Source organism: Tasmannia lanceolata, unplaced genomic scaffold (assembly GCF_043159265.1).
Source record: "Tasmannia lanceolata isolate RefF3 unplaced genomic scaffold, GAP_Taslan_0.1 ptg000012l, whole genome shotgun sequence".
Lineage (NCBI taxonomy): Eukaryota > Viridiplantae > Streptophyta > Magnoliopsida > Canellales > Winteraceae > Tasmannia > Tasmannia lanceolata.
Window position 1 is genome coordinate 3,490,436 of NW_027518689.1, and position 16,561 is coordinate 3,506,996.

Consider the following 16,561-nt stretch of genomic DNA (forward strand, 5'->3'; position numbering starts at 1 on the left):
AAGAACAAGATGGTTCAAAACCCTCACACCAAGAACAAGATGGTTTAGTCCACTCACACAGACCCTTTACATTGTTACATAAGTTGTGACTCTCATAGAACTACATGAGCCCCACAAACAAGAAACATACATACATACACAAATACACAAGAACATATGTACAAACAAGAACAAGAAGGTTTAGACCCCAGAAGGTACATACTACATACAAACACAAGCCTACACAATCATGCATAACTTCTCCAAAATCATTCATGCTTGTTCTAACACTTTTTCTCCATTGCCAAGACCCACTCTAATAAGTAAAACTTCTCTGGATGTTAGAAAATTTGATATAAAATGAATTACTGATATGCTTACCTCAGCTGCCAAAAAGTCTGCTTATAATTTGATTTGCTCTCACCCACCTTGTCTGTGAGACTCCATGTATTTTCATCGGAATACACACACTCATGTGTATCATATAAAATTTTGGAGAATATTTTTGGGGCACGGCCAACCCACCTATGGTGGGGGGACCAACAAATGAATGGCATCTAAATATGAGGACCCCACTTTTAATTTTCTTTTTCTTGTAAGGATATTTATTTATATTAAAATACATATCCATCTAAATATAAACCACTTGTAGAACAATAAAGAGATAAAAAATAAAGATTACTTGCATTACCCCTATAGGTTGTGCCCAAAAATCTATTCCATACGCTTTTAAGTTGTAATTTTTATTTTTATTTTTTGGAGGTGTTTATTTTGTCATTGTTTCCGTCTTTCCAAGTTGTCTATATTTACATTTAAATATATCGAAGGGCTTGGATCATCAATTTAAAATGATTTTTGGGCACTGCCTACTTATTTATGGTGGGACAAACAATTGAATCACATCTAAAAGTGAGGGACCTATGCAGGTACGGCCTCAAGCCCGGGGCTAGTAGGGCCTAGCAAATCCAGTGGAAAACACCATCAATGGTGAGATTGGCTGCCTTTCATGGGTTGAATAAACTCTGTTACTCTGCTTGTACAGTTACCCCCGGGGGGGGGGGGGGGGTTGTGATTAGGGCCAAGATACATAGGTCCATTGTATGTAATCACAGCGGATATACCTCAGATGACCAATTGTGAGCTTTAAACTGACAAATAAGTGCAACTACCCTGCACATTAGAGAAAAAACCTTCAAATATCTCTTTATCTGCCAATCACTAGAAAATGATAAGAAAGAGAGTTCTTAAACTGACCTTACTAGCCACTTCCAGTTGTCCTGAGTGAGAATTCCTGAAAAAACCTTCAAATATTAGTCTCTCAGCTGCTTGAATATTCGAGTTGTCGTGAGTGAGATTTCCTGAAAATAGACGAAAAAAGGAGAATTAATAAGGAAGTGAGAATTCCTGAAAATAGAAGAAAATTGACAATGCACGCCAAATAAATTTCAAGACTAAGAATCAAATATCGTCAACATACCGAGCATGATTTTGCCACTGAAACTCCTTCCAATTCGGCTATGAGCTTTGCTGCTAGACTTGGGTACTTTTTTGCAAACCACTTTCAGTTTATTCCATCTTTCAGTTGGGACTCATACATATATTAACTCACACACATACCTTCCACAGTGTTACATAAGCTGTGACTCATAGAAGACATACACAAGCCCCACAAACAAGAACATACATAAGTTGGGACTCATACATACATACATAAACCACTCTCACATACCTTCACAGTGTTACATAAGCTGTGACTCATAGAAGATACATGCATGCATAAGCCACACAAACATACATAAGTTGTGACTCAAAAGAACCTAGTGTGGTGCTTTAGGGGTCTCTCCATTCAAGCTTGTTCTACAACTTTTTCTCCATTGCCATAACTCTCACTGATCTAGAATTCCCACAAAACAGGAACCCCCACCTAATAAGTAAAACTTTACCTCAGCTGCCCAAACATAACTCTCACTGATCTTTGAGTCTCCTAGTATGACATACATAAGCCCCACAAACAAGAACATACATAAGTTGGGACTCATACATACATAAACCACTCTCACAAACCTTCACAGTTACATAAGCTGTGACTCATATAGAAGATACACACATGCATAAGCCACACAAACAAACATAAGTTGTGGCTCAAAAGAACCTAGTGTGGTGCTTTAGGGGTCTCTCCATTCAAGCTTGTTCTACAATTTTTTCTCCATTGCCACTGATCTAGAATTACCACAAAATAGGACCCCACCTAATAAGTAAAACTTTTCTGGATGTCGGAAGATTTACCTCAGCTGCCCAAACATAACTCTCACTGATCTTTGAGTCTCCTTGTAATTGATTTGCTCTCACCCCGATGTACCGCACCTTTGTCTTTGGGTCCATGTATTTACGTCGATATACACACTCTCGCATAAAAAAAATATCATTATCCAACAAATCTTCACTAATAGAACAATATAGTAGATAAAAAATAAAGATTACTTGCCTTACACCATAGGTCGTGCTCAAATATCAAAGGATCATTATCCAACAAATCTTCACTAATAGAACAATAGAGTGGATAAAAAATAAAGATTACTTGCCTTACACCATAGTTCGAGCCCAAAAATCTTTTCCAAAGGATGACCCTGATTTGTGTAATTTGTATTTTTTTTATGAGGTTTTTATTCTCATTTTTTAAAAACTTTCTAAGCCCGTCTTTGTTACATTTAAATTTATCTAAGGGCTTGGATCATCAATTTAAAAGATTTTTGTGGAGGCTTTTAAGTTGTATTTTTTTTAATTTTTTTGAGGTTTTTATTGTCATTTTTTCAAACTTTCCAAGCCGTCTTTGTTACATTTAAATTTATCTAAGGGCCTGGATCATCAATTTAAAAAGATTTTTGGGCACTGCCTACCTAGGCGCCACTTATAAAAAAATAGACAAAAAATAAAGATTAATTCCATTCCCCATTATCGATATAGGTCATGTCCCAAAAATCTTCTTTCAGATGATTTTAACCCTCTTTCGATTTGTGGGTATTTTTTTTATGTTATCATTTTTTTTTTTGTGTGCAGATTTTTATGTTGTTGTTATTTTGAACCTTTAAGAGTGACATGAAATTTGAGGGTTTGAATCATCACAGGTAGATGATTTTTGGGACACAACCTACCTATGGTGAGGAACAAAAATGCATGGCATTTTAATGTGAGGGCACACTTCCTTTTTTGTTGGGCATGTATTCATATTGAGGTATACATTCCACATACCTCACAGCTTGTGAGCTTTTAAGTGACAAATAACCGCAACTACCCTACACATCAGAGAAAAAACCTTCAGATATTAGTCTATCATTTGCAAAATCACTAAAAAAGATGAGCAATAATAAAGTTCGAGCTTGTGAGCTTTTAGTGACAAATAACCGCACTACCCTACATATCAGAGAAAAAACCTTTAGATATTAGTCTATGATCTGCAAAATCACTAAAAAAGATGATCTAGTTCGTAAACTAACCTTAGTTTTTACTCTCAGCTGCTTGACCATATTCAAGAAGTTGTGAGAGAGAATTCCTGAAGATAGATGAAAAAGGAGAATTAATAAGGAGGAAAAGGGTACTTGAAATTGCGCCAAATAAATTTCAAGACTAAGAATCAAATGTCCTCAACATACCGAGGCATGATTTTGCCGCTGCTGCGACTCCTTACAATTCAGCTGTGAGCTTTACACAAGAACATATGTACAAACAAGAACAAGAAGGTTTAGACCCCATAAGGTACATACATACACAAGCCCACACAATCATGCATATGTTCTCCAAAATCATTCATGCCTGTTCTAACACTTTTTCTCCATTGCCAAGACCCACTCTAATAAGTAAAACTTCTCTGGATGTAATATGAGGACCAACCCACCTATGGTGGGGGGACCAACAAATGAATGGCATCTAAATATGAGGACCCCCACTTTTAATTTTCTTTTTCTTGTAGGGATATTATTTATATTAAAATACACATCCATCTAAATATAAACCACTTGTAGAACAATAAAGAGATAAAAAATAAAGATTACTTGCATTACCCCTATAGGTTGTGCCCAAAAATCTATTCCATACGCTTTTAAGTTGTAATTTTTATTTTTATTTCTTGGAGGTGTTTATTTTGTCATTGTTTCCGTCTTTCCAAGTTATCTAAGGGCATGGATCATCAATTTAAAATGATTTTTGGGCACTGCCTACTTATTTATGGTGGGACAAACAAGGGACCTATGCAGGTACGGCCTCAAGCCCGGGGCTACTAGGGCCTAGCCAATCCAGTGGAAAACACCATCAATGGTGAGATTGGCTGCCTTTCATGGGTTGAATAAACCCTGTTACTCTGCTTGTACAGTTACCCCCCTAGCTTATATGGGGCCTTTCATGGGGGGGGGGGGGGGGGGTGTGTGTTGGGGTTGGGGGGTTAGGGCCAAGATACACTGCCTAGGCCCATTGTATGTAATCACAGCAGATATACCAGCCACCCTGCACATTAGAGACCAATTGTGAGCTTTCAACTGACAAATAAGTGTGACCCTGCACATTAGAGAAAAAACCTTCACTAGAAAAAAATAAGAAAGAGAGTTCTTAAACTGACCTTACCAGCCATTTTCAGTTGTCCTGAGTGAGAATTCCTGAAAAAACCTTCAAATATTAGTCTCTCAGCTGCTTGAATATTCGAGTTGTCGTGAGTGAGATTTCCTGAAAATAGACGAAAAAAGGAGAATTAATAAGGAAGTGAGAATTCCTGAAAATAGAAGAAAATTGACAATGCACGCCAAATAAATTTCAAGACTAAGAATCAAATATCGTCAACATACCGAGCATGATTTTGCCATTGCAACTCCTTCCAATTCGGCTGTGAGCTTTGCTGCTAGACTTGGGTACTTTTTTGCAAACCACTTTCAGTTTATTCCATCTTTCCGTTGGGAGTCATACATACATACATTAACTCACACACATACCTTCCACAGTGTTACATAAGTTGTGACTCATAGAAGACATACACAAGCCCCACAAACAAGAACATACATAAGTTGGGACTCATACATACATACATAAACCACTCTCACATACCTTCACAGTGTTACATAAGCTGTGACTCATAGAAGATACATGCATGCATAAGCCACACAAACATACATAAGTTGCGACTTAAAAGAACCTAGAGTGGTGCTTTAGGGGTCTCTCCATTCAAGCTTGTTCTACAACTTTTTCTCCATTGCCATAACTCTCACTGATCTAGAATTACCACAAAACAGGACCCCCCACCTAATAAGTAAAACTTTACCTCAGCTGCCCAAACATAAGTCTCACTGATCTTTGAGTCTCCTTGAATGACATAACATAAGCCCCACAAACAAGAACATACATAAGTTGGGACTCAGACATACATAAACCACTCTCACAAACCTTCACAGTTACATAAGTTGTGACTCATATAGAAGATACATACATGCATAAGCCACACAAACAAACATAAGTTGTGACTCAAAAGAACCTAGTGTGGTGCTTTGGGGGTCTCTCCATTGCCATAACTCTCACTGATCTAGAATTACCACAAAACAGGACCCAACCTTACACCATAGGTCGTGCTTTAGGGGTCTCTCCATTGCCATAACTTTTCTGGATGTCGGAATATTTACCTCACCTGCCCAAACATAACTCTCACCAATCTTTGAGTCTCCTTGTAATTGATTTGCTCTCACCCCGATGTACCGCACCTTTGTCTTTGAGTCCATGTATTTACGTCGATATACACACTCTCGCATAAAAAAATTATCATTATCCAACAAATCTTCACTAATAGAACAATATAGTAGATAAAAAATAAAGATTACTTGCCTTACACCATAGGTCGTGCCCAAAAATCTTTTCCAAAGGATGACACTGATTTGTGTAAGTTGTATTTATTTTATTTTATTTTTTGAGCTTTTTATTGTCATTTTTTTAAACTTTCTTTTTTTTTGAAATGGGTTTTTAAATATTTTTTTTTTTGAAATGGCTTTTTCTTTAAAAAAAAAAAAACTTTCTAAGCCTGTCTTTGTTACATTTAAATTTATCTAAGGGCTTGGATCATCAATTTAAAAGATTTTTGTGGAGGCTTTGAAGTTGTATTTTTTAAATTGTTTTGAGGTTTTTATTGTCATTTTTTCAAACTTTCCAAGCCGTCTTTGTTACATTTAAATTTATCTAGGGTCTGGATCATCAATTTAAAAAGATTTTTGGGCACTGCCTATGGTGTAAGGCAAAAAATAAAGATTACTTCCATTCCCCGTTATCGATATAGGTCATGTCCCAAAAATCTTCTCTTTCAGATGATTTTAACCCTCCTTTGATTTGTGGGTATTTTTATGTTATCATTTTTTTTTTGTGTGGAGATTTTTATGTTGTTGTTATTTTGAACCTTTTAAGTCATCTGTGTGACATGAAATTTGAGGGTTTGAATCATCACAGGGAGATGATTTTTGGGACACAACCTAGATATGGTGAGGAACAACAAATGAATGGCATTTTAATGTGAGGGCACACTTCCTTTTTTGTTGGGCATGTATTCATGTTGAGACATTCCAAATAATATAGGGGTTATCATATATCTCAGTGCCTGTGAGCTTCTAAGTGACAAATATAACCACAACTGCCCTACACATCAGAGAAAAAAACCTTCAGATAATGTCTATCATCTGCAAAATCACTAAAAAAAAAGATGATCTAGTTCGTAAACTAACCTTAGTTACTCTCAGGCTCTCAGCTGCTTGACCATATTCAAGAAGTTGTGAGAAAGAATTCCTGAAGATAGATGAAAAAGGAGAGAATTAATAAGGAGGTAAAGGGTACTTGACAAAGCGGAAAATAAATATCAAGACTAAGAATCAAATGTCCTCAACATACTGAGCATGATTTTGCCTCTGCTGAGACTCCTTACAATTCAGCTGTGAGCTTTACGCCAAATAAATTTCAGTTTACTCCCCCACTAAGAACAAGATGGTTTAAACAACTCACACAGACCTTATACAGTGGTGTTACATAAGTTGTTACTCATACATACATAAACCACTCACACAGACCATCACACTGTTACATAAGTTGTGACTCATAGAACATACATACAATGACTCATAGAACATACATACATTGATACATACAAAGGCCCACACAAACATACATATGTTGTAACTCAAAAGAACCTACTGTGGTGCTTTAGGGGTTTCTCCACTCAAGCTTGTTCTTCAACTTTTCTCTGCTGCAGAGTCTGTCAATGATCCCACCTAATAAATAAAATTTCTCTGGGTGTCAGAAAATTTGATATAAAATGAATTACTATACGTTTACCTCAAGCTGCCCAAATCTCCCTGTATTTGATTTGCTTCTCACCCATGTATTGGCCTTTGTCTGTGTATCTTCTCTCAGGTCAGAAAACAACAAACAAAAAATCTTAATCTCAACAAAGAAAAGAGAAATTGCAAATGCAAAATTTTACAGTAGACCCACCCACTTACAGAGAACGAAATAGAGAAACCATCCTAGAAGAAAAAAAAAAAACTAAAAAGGGTTTCGGAAAGAAAAGAGGTGATATCAATAGAGAAACCAATGAGAATTCAAAGGGCTAGCAGGCTTAAAAGATTTCAGAAGAACCAGAGAAACATAATAAACTAAAGTGTTAATGGGATACATTTAAAACAAAATGTTAAAACTTGTTGTCAAAACAAAGGAAATGTGAGAAAGTACCTCTTGTCTTTGACGCCATGAAATCAAGGCGCTCTCTCTCTCTCTCTCTCTCTCTCTCTCTCTCTCTCTCTCTCTCTCTCTCTGTTTTCAACTTCTTCCAGCCATTGAAATTCAAAACAAGGAGAGGCCAACGGTCAATTTCCTTTGAATTTTGACCATCTGATATTTAGAAGCTAACGCCTAGAAAACTCCTTTGGAATTTTGACCAACAAATGAATGACATCTAAATATGAGGACCCCACTTTTAATTTTCTTGTTCTTGTAGGGATATATTTATATTAATACACATCCATATATTTATATTAAAAAATAAAGATTACTTTGCATACCCAAAAATCACAAACCCTTTGATTTGTGGAGGCTTTTATAAGTTGTAATTTTTATTTTTATTTTTTGGAGGTATTTATCTTTCCAAGTTGTCTATATTTTTTGGAGGTATTTTTATGTTTATTTTTTGGAGGGATTTTTTATGTTTTCATTTTTTTATTTTTGTAAACTTTTATGTTGTTATTTTGAACTTTTTAAGTCGTCTATGTGACATGAAATATATTTTGAGGGTTTGAATCATCATATGGAGATGGAATTTTGGGACGAGGCCTATCGGTGAGGACCACACTTTACATGTTTTTTGTTGGGCATGTATTTATGTTGGAAGTATAACATGTGTGCCTATTCACGTCGAGAAGAGTAAGGACATGTTTGTTCAACTGATTAGGATCCCAAGAACCAATTATTGGACTTAAATTTACGTTTACTTTTGAGTCCAATATTTGGTTTTGGACTCACAATATGTTCACATAATATGAAATGAACAGATCTCTCTGTGGGGCTTGTCTACAATACATGGATAAACCATGCTTGTACCAATGGTGGTTACACCGCACGCGGTGCCAATGAAAATTGTGAGGTTCAACACGAAACTAAAAGATCCAGGCCTAATATAGTAATATTATATTGAATAAACCCTTAGGATCCATGGTTACCTTGCTTGTATGGGTTACTAGGGGGCTAGGCTTCGGGCCTCTAGGGTCAATGAACCTATATGGTTTGACTGACCGTGGGCTCGGGCCTAGGGCCTAGACATAGCGGCCTGGGACCCATTGAAAGTAATAGTATGGAGGATATACCTCAGATGGCCTTGTGAGCCCTGCACAAATAACATCACCTTCAGATATTAGTCCATCATCTACAAAATGACTAGAATAGATGAGAGAGAGTTCTAAAACTAACCTGAAGATAGACAAAAAAAAATGAGAATTAATAAGGAGGTAAAAAAAGGGTACTTGACAACGTGCCAAAAAATTTTGAGACTAGCATGATCTAGCCGGTGCTGCGACTCCTTCCAATTTGGCTTTGAGCTTTGCTACCAGATGAAGTAGACGGTCTGGACTTGAGATTTTTTAGAAACCACTAAGAACAAGATGGTTTAAAACCCTCACATACAGAGACCTCACACCAAGAACAAGATGATGGCTTAGACCACTCACACAGACCCTTTACATTGTTACATTGTTACATACATACATGAGCCCCACAAACAAGAACATACATACAAACAAGAACAAGATAGACCCCAGAAATAGGAACAGACTACATACATACACAAGCCTACACAATCATGCATAAGTTCTCCAAAAGGGTCTTCATTCAGGCTTGTTGTAACACTTTTTCTCCATATATTTGAGTTGCTCTCACCCACGTTGTCTGTGAGGCTCCATGTATTTTCATCGAAAGACACACTCATGTATCATATAATATCATCACGTTAATGTTTTATATAAAAAATAAAAATTACTTGCATACTCTTGTTGTAGAGGTTCGTGCCCCTAAAATTTTTACCATAGGATGATGATTTAAGCCCTTTATTTGTTACACTGAATTTATTATGCGTTCGGTTTGTATCAACTTTTGGAGAAGACTTTTGGGGCACGGCCAACCACCTATGGTGGGGACCAACAAATGAATGACATGAGATATGAGGACCCCACTTTTAATTTTCTTTTTCTTGTAGGGATATTTACAGTAAAATAGACATCCATATTATATAAACCATTGGTAGAACAACAATAAAGAGATGAAAAATAAAGATTACTTGCATACCCATACACCCCCCCTCCTCGCTCTTCTATAGATAGGTTGTGCCCAAAAACCCTTTGATTTAGGGACCTTTTAAGTAGTAATTTTAATTTTAATTTTTTGGAGGTGTTTATTTTGCCATTGTTTCCATCTTTCCAAGTTGTCAATATTACATTTAAATATATCTAAGGGCTTAGATCATCAATTTAAAATGATTTTTGGGCACTACTTATGGTGGGACAAACAAATGAATCACATCTAAAATTGAGGGACCTATGCAGGTAGGGCCCCTCAAGCCTGGGGCTAGTAGGGCCCCTCAAGCCTGGCGGTAGTAGGGCCTAGCCAATCCAGTGGAAAACACCATCAATGGTGGTGTACCCTATGGAGATTGGCTGCCTTTCATGGGTTGAATAAACCCTAGGATTGGTTACTCTGCTTGTATAGCTACCCCCCTACCTTATATGGTGCCTTTCATGGGTTAGGGCCAAGACATACTGCCCAGGCCCCCGGACCCATTGTACGTAATCACAGCGGATATACCTTAGATGACCAATTGCGAGCTTTTCAACTGACAAATAGCTGCAAATATTAGAGAAAAAACCTTCAAATATTAGTCTCTTATCTGCAAATCACTAGAAAAAGATAAGAAAGAGAGTTCTTAAACTGACCTTACCAGCCACTTTCAGTTGTCGTGAGTGAGAATTCCTGAAAAAACCTTCAAATATTAGTCTCTCAGCTGCTTGAGAATTCCTGAAAATAGACGAAAAAAGGAGAATTAATAAGGAGGTGAAAGAGAATTAATAAGGAAGTGAGAATTCCTGAAAATAGACGAAAATTGACAATGCACGCCAAATAAATTTAAAGACTAAGAATCAAATATCGTCAACATACCGAGCATGATTTTGCCACTGCTGCCTTCCAATTCGGCTGTGAGCTTTGCTGCTAGACTTGGGTACTTTTTGCAAACCACTTTCAGTTTACTCCTACTAAGAACACGAGTGTTACATAAGTTGGGACTCATACATACATAAACCACTCACACATACCTTCCACAGTGTTACATAAGTTGTGACTCATAGAAGACATACATAAGCCCCACAAACGAAGAACATACATAAGTTGGAACTCATACATACATATAAGTCATAAACCACTCTCACATACCTTCACAGTGTTACATAAGCTGTGACTCATAGAAGATACATACATGCATATAAGCCCACACAAACATACATAAGTTGTGACTCAAAAGAACCTAGTGTGGTGCTTTAAGGGCCTCCATTCAAGCTTCTTCTATAACTTTTTCTCCATTGCCATAACTCTCACTGATCTAGAATTACCACAAAACAGGACCCCACCTAATAAGTAAAACTTTTCTGGATGTCGGAAGATTTGATATACAATGAATTACTATATAACTCAGCCGCCCAACAAATCTTTGAGTCCATGTATTTGATTTACCTCAGATGCCCAACATAACCCTCACTGATCTTTGAGTCTCCTTGTAATTGATTTGCTCTCACCCCCATGTACCCGCACCTTTGTCTTTTAGTCCATGTATTTACGTCGATATCCACACTCTCGCATGAAAAAAATATCATTATCCAACAAATCTTCACTTATAGAACAATATAGTAGATAAAAAATAAAGATTACTTGCTGACACCATATAGGTCGTGCCCAAAAATCTTTTCCAAAGGATGACCCTTTGATTTGTAGAGGCTTTTAAGTTGTATTTTTTTTTTTAAAAAAATTGAGGTTTTTATTGTCATGTTTTAAAACTTTCTAAGTCATCTTTGTTACATTTAAATTTATCTATTGGATCATAAATTTAAAAGATTTTTGTGGAGGCTTTTAAGTTGTATTTTTTTAATTTTTTTGAGGTTTTTATTGTCATTTTTTGAGCTTTCTAAGCCGTCTTTGTTACATTTAAATTTATCTAAGGGCTTGGATCATCAATTTAAAAAGATTTTTTGGCACTGCCTACGGACAAGTAAATGTATCATATAAAATCGCCACTTATAAAATAATAGAAAAAAAATAAAGATTACTTGCATTCCCCGTTATCGATAGGTCATGTCACAAAAATCTTCTCTTTAATATGATTTTCCCTTTGATTTGTGGATATTTTTATGTTGTCATTTTTTTGGGTGGAGATTTTTATGTTGTTGTTATTTTGAACCTTTTAGGTCGTCTGTGTGACATGAAATTTGAGGGTTTGAATCATCACAGGGAGATGATTTTTGGGACACAACCTACCTATGGTGAGGAACAACAAATGAATGGCATTTTTTGTTGGGCATGTATTCATGTTGCGGTATACATTCCACATACCTCAGAGCTTGTGAGCTTTTAAGTGACAAATAACCGCAACTACCCTACACATCAGAGAAAAAACCTTCAGATATTAGTCTATCATCTGCAAAATCACTAAAAAAGATGAGCAATAAAGTTCGAGCTTGTGAGTTTTTACTGACAAATAACCGCACTACCCTACATATCAGAGAAAAAACCTTTGAGTTGTGCCCAAAAATCTGTTCCACATGATTATTATAACCCTTTGAGTTGTGGAGACTTTTAAGTTGTAATTTTTTGGAGGTTTTTATTTTGTCACTGCTTTCATCTTTCTGAGTTGTCTGTATTAAATTTAAAGGGCTTGGATCAGCAATTTAAAAAGATTTTCCATTTATGGTGGGACAAACAAATGAATCACATCTAAAAGTGAGGGCTCTACGTAGGTACGGCCTCAAGCCCGGGGCTAGTAGGGCCTAGCCAATCCAATGGAAAACACCATCAATGGTGGGGTTACACCCCATGGAGATTGGTGGCCTTTCATTGGTTGATTAAACCCTAGGATTGGTTACTCCGGTTGTATAGTTTACCCCCCTACCTTTATATAGGATTGGTTACTCTGGTTGTATAGTTTACCCCCTACCTTTATATAGTTCCTTTCTTGGGTTAGGGCCAAGACATACTGCCCAGGCCCCTTGTGAGCTTTCAACTGACAAATATCCCAAACTAACCTTTAACTGCACATTAGAGAAAAAACCTTTAAATTTAGTATAAAGCCTTCAAATGAATAGAAAAAAGTTGAGGAAGAGAGTTCTTAAACTAACCTTACTCGCCACTTTTTCAGTTTTACTCTCAGCTGCTTGAACATATTCAAGAAGTTGTGAGCGAGAATTCCTGAAAATAAATGAAAAGAAGGAGAATTAATAAGGAGGTAAAAAAAGGGCACTTGACAATGAGCCAAATAAATTTCATGATTAAGAATCAAATGACCTCAACAGACCGAGCATCACCTCTCGTTGCTGCTGCGACTCCTTCCAATTCGGCTGTGAGCTTTGCTGCCGGAGAAAGCAATGGAAACCGTACAATAGTCTGGACTTTTTGCAAACCACTTTCAGTTTACTCTCAGTCGCAGAGGAGTGAAGAAATCTTCAGCTGGAACTTAGACCCCCACACCAAGAACAAGATGGTTTAAACCATTCTCACATAGACCTTACACAGTGTTACATAAGCTGTGACTCACATACAACATAAACCACTCACTCTAAGAAAAGAATGGTTTAGACTTTAGACACAGACCTTCACTTCGTAGTGCTACATAAGTTGTGACTCAGAGAACATACAGCCCCCAACAAACTCCATACATTAGCCCCACAAATAGGAACATACACACACAAACCCACAAAAACATACATCATAAGTTGGGACACAAAAGAACCTAGTGTGGGGTGCTTTTTCTCCATTCCCAAGTCTGTCACTAATTACCACAAATCTGGATGTCAGAAAATTTGATATAAAATGAATTACTGTACACTTTTACCTCAGCTGCCAAGTCCATGTATTTATGTCGAAGTATCATATTTTTGGGTATGCAAGCAATCTTTCTAAGTATTTTGATTTGCTTCACCCATGTATTTTGCTCTCAACGCATCATAGAATATCTTACACATCCAAGTATCATATAAAATCTTCACTTATTTATGGTAGATAGAAAATAAATACTACTTCAATAACATAGGTCGTGCCCAAAAATCTTTTCCAAAGGAATCTAAACCCTTTGATTTGTGGAGGCTTTTAAGTTGTATTTTTAAAATTTTTTTTGAGGTTTTTATTGTCATTTTTTTAACTTTCTAAGCCGTATTTAAATTTATCAAGGGCTTGGATCATCAATTTAAAAAGATTTTTGGGCACTGCCTACCTACGGTGGGGACAAAACAAATGAGTCACATCTAATATGACCACTGTATCATACAAAATCGCCACTTATACAATAGAATAATAGACAGAAAATAAAGATTACTTGTATTCCCCCATATCGATAGGTCATGTCCCAAAAATCTTCTCTCTAAGATGATGTGAGGACGATTTTATGTTGCCATTTTATGTGTGGATGTTATGCTGTCGTTATTTTGAACATTTTAAGTTGTCTATGTGACATGATTTATATTTGAGGGATTGAATCATCATACGGAGATGGATTTTTGGGACCAAGCCTACCCATGGTGAGGGACCAGACCTTACTTCTTTTCTTTTATGCCACTCGATAGGGAGCCCAAGAACCAGTTTTGGACTCAAATTTACGTTAATTTTCCAATAATTGGTTTTGGACTCACAATATGTTCACATAATCTCAAACGAACAGATCTCTGTGGGGCTTGTCTACACATTCATTAAACCATGCACGGCTAGGGCGTCAAACCTAGGGCTAGTAGGGCCTAGCCGATCCTGTTGAGAACACCACCAATGGTGGTTACAACTTACACCCGACGTGTTACCAATGAAAATTGTGAGGTTCAACACGAAAAAAAAGATCTAGGCCTAATATTTAGGGGTGCAACTCGGGTCGGTTTTTTGGAATTCGACCCGACCTTTAAATTGGGTCGGGTTTGGGTTGATTCCAATTCATTTTTCAATCGACCCAAGTTGCACCCCTACTAATATTATCTTGAATAAACCCTTAGGATCCGTGGTTTCCATGCTTGTATGAGGGAATATGGCTAGGCCCCGGGCCTCTAGGGACAATAAAACTATATTGGGGATATACCTCAGATGGCCTTGTGAGCTTTCGAGTGACAAATAACAGCAACTACCCTGCACAAACAGCACCTTCAAATATTAGTCTATATCTACAAAATCACTAGAATAGATGAGAAAGAGAGTTATACACAATCGCCACTTTCAGTTTTACTATCTATTCAAGAACTTGTGAGCGAAAATTCCTGAGGATAGACAAAAAATAAAGAGAAATAAGGGAGGTAAAAAGGGTACTTGACAATGTGCCAAATAAATTTCGAGACTAAGAATCAAATGTCCTCTACACGCCGAGCATGGTCTAGCCGCTGCTGCGACTCCTTCCAATTCGGCTTTGAGCTTTGCTACCAGAGGAAGCTTAATCGAAACCGTACAACAGTCTGGACTTGAGAATTGTTACAAACCACTAAGAACAAGATGGTTTAAAACCCTCACACACAGAGACCTCACACCAAGAACAAGATGATGGTTTAGACCACTCACACAGACCCTTTACATTGTTACATAAGTTGTGACTCTCATAGAACATACATACACAAGCTTAAGTTCTCCAAAAGGGTCTTCATTCAGGCTTGTTCTAATCCTTTACATTGTGGGTGAGACAAACAAATGAATCACATCTAAAAGTGAGGTAGGGGCGCTCAAGCCCGGGGCTAGTAGGGCGTAGCCAATCCAGTGGAAAACACCATCAATGGTGGTTACACCCACCCCCATGGGTTGAATAAACCCTACTTACTCTGCATGTATGGTTACCCCCCACCTTATATGGTGCCAAGACATACTACTACCCAGGGCCCCGGACCCATTGCACGTAATCACAGCGGATAGATGACCAATTGTGAGCTTTCAACTGACAAATAACTGCAACTACCCGTACATTAGAGAAAAAACCTTCAAATATTAGTCTCTTATCTGCAAATCACTAGAAAAAGATAAGAGAGTTCTTAAACTGACCTTACCAGCCCCCACTTTCAGTTGTCGTGAGTGAGAGAATTCCTGAAAATAGACAAACAATGAAACAATTTTAGCCATAAACATCTGAAAATTGTAGTCTTAAAATTAATCTTCTTAGCCACAACAATTTTAGATAGGCATTTGCAAGTTAAGTGCAAAAGTATCTGAAAACAGAACGCAGATGAAGAGATTGAAAAGGGAGATTATGGACAAAAGGAACTGATACTATTTGATAGATGAATAAAATTCAAGACAGAAATTAGATGCAAAGAGAGGAATGCATAGATAAAATGGATTTCAATTTAGAGAGTTGAGAGCTAGGGTTTTCACAGAGCCTTAATAATCTCAGCTCTCATTTTATAATATCCTAGAATAAAAGGGTTTCTTGAAAGCCCACAAGCTCTGGTGAAATGGGTTTTGGTAGAAACTAAACTGTTAATGGGTTTAGAAACATTTAAAACGAACTTGTTGTCAAAACAGAGGAAATGTGAGAGAAAGTACCTCTTGTCCTTGACGCCATGAAATCAAGGCTCAAGACCGCTCTCTCTCTCTCTCTCTCTCTCTCTCTCTCTCTCTCTTTTCAACTTTCTTTTCCTCTTCTTCCAGCCTTTCAAATTCAAAACAAGGAGAGGCCAAACGGTACCATCTGATATTTTGAATCTAACGGCTAGAAATCACCTTGTGAAATTTTAGCCGTCGGGTATTTTTAATTTTTATGACTTTTTTCTTGACCAAACGGTCAACTTTGTTTGAATTTGGGTGGTTTAATTTT

General features: G+C 37.1%; 3 long non-coding RNA genes across 3 annotated transcripts; all 3 read right to left on the reverse strand.

Annotated features, from left to right (window-relative positions):
- Window positions 1-366: 366 nt before the first annotated feature.
- LOC143887030 (uncharacterized) lies at window positions 367-2,372 on the reverse strand. The gene is made up of 3 exons (XR_013253989.1): window positions 1,457-2,372; window positions 1,234-1,337; window positions 367-1,149 (listed from the first exon to the last, which is right to left on the reverse strand). It is a non-coding gene; the product is annotated as an uncharacterized LOC143887030 (long non-coding RNA).
- A 1,271-nt stretch (window positions 2,373-3,643) lies between these two features.
- LOC143887031 (uncharacterized) lies at window positions 3,644-5,899 on the reverse strand. The gene is made up of 3 exons (XR_013253990.1): window positions 4,812-5,899; window positions 4,589-4,692; window positions 3,644-3,678 (listed from the first exon to the last, which is right to left on the reverse strand). It is a non-coding gene; the product is annotated as an uncharacterized LOC143887031 (long non-coding RNA).
- Window positions 5,900-6,735: 836 nt separating this feature from the next.
- On the reverse strand, window positions 6,736-7,502 carry LOC143887032 (uncharacterized). The gene is made up of 3 exons (XR_013253991.1): window positions 7,324-7,502; window positions 6,883-7,243; window positions 6,736-6,780 (listed from the first exon to the last, which is right to left on the reverse strand). It is a non-coding gene; the product is annotated as an uncharacterized LOC143887032 (long non-coding RNA).
- Between the last annotated feature and the right edge of the window lie 9,059 nt (window positions 7,503-16,561).